Genomic DNA, 1,243 nt, shown 5'->3' on the forward strand with positions numbered 1-1,243 from the left:
GTTTAAGTCCAATGTCCTTTCAGCTCTGATTTCTAGCTTTCTTTTCAAGCTGGTAAATTAGTTCGCAGTTAGGGTCAGTTTCCCCTGGCCTACTGTGAAGGACAGTTCAGATCACCTCCGTTCACCACTCTGGCCTGTGTCTGTTTTTCAAGCTTGTTTCTCCCGTTTCGGAGTTGTTACCTTGAATCGCCAGCAGGTGGTGCTATCCTAGCTGCTCGCCCCACAGGGGGTGGGGCCGGAGAGATGGAAGCCTGCCTCAGGGCACACGGGAGGAGACCCACCGCAGGCAGGACGTCAGGGTCGCAGGAGAGGTGGCAGTGATCCCAGCAGATCTTGCCTGCAGGGGCTTCAAGGACTGAAGTTGTGGGTCACCTCCGGCCCGGGTGGTGTGATGTTCTATGGCTGCTACGGAAGCCGCTGGCGGCTGCTGTGCCTGCCCTGCAGTGACTGTCCAGACTGCTGCGATGCCCCAGCGGTGGCAACGGCCGGCCGAGCTCCGTGTGAAGAGCAGGCTGCGATGTTGGGGTTCGCAGCCCCTGGGGAGAGAGCCAGAGACCCACTGCAGTTCTCCTTTGCAGAGGGTTTCAGACCAGGTTGCCCCGTCGCCATCTTGCTGGAAGTCTCAAAAATTGCCAATGTGTGAATATTTTAAGAGATGTTATCTATGTATTACTTTTAGTTTGCCATAATCAGAAGTGTATGGATGCTGATGAGCATCTCTTGAAATTCCAGAAGCCAAAGGTGACTTGCATTCATTTACAATTTTTTTTTTTGAGTTGGAGTCTCACTCTGTCGCCCAGATTGGAGTGCAGTGGCCGCTCCCAGCCACCACAGCCTCGACCTGCTGGGCTCCGGCGATCCTTCCGCCTCAGCCTTCCAAGTCGCTGGAACTACAGGCATGCGCTACCACGCCTGGCTGATTTTTTTATTTATTGTAGAGATGAGGTCTCGCCAAGTTGCCCAGGTGGGTCTCGAACCCGTGGGCTCAGGCAGTCCACTCACCTCAGCCTCCCAAATGTGCGGGATTACAGGCTGAGCCACCGAGCCTGGCTCATTTACAATTTTAATATAGCTTTTTCCTTTCTTAAATGTGTACACATTTTTTGGCACCCTTTGTATTCTTCAAGAATGAAGGTGAGGGCTTTTGTGTCTGGGAAGATGGAGAAAATATACATTTTCCTATTTTTCCCTTAACTAAGTACAACTAAAACCATGGATATTATATATAAAACAGTATATACAA

The sequence above is a fragment of the Carlito syrichta genome, unplaced genomic scaffold, assembly GCF_000164805.1.
Source record: "Carlito syrichta isolate Samal-C Ts95f unplaced genomic scaffold, Tarsius_syrichta-2.0.1 Scaffold308837, whole genome shotgun sequence".
NCBI classification, from domain to species: domain Eukaryota; kingdom Metazoa; phylum Chordata; class Mammalia; order Primates; family Tarsiidae; genus Carlito; species Carlito syrichta.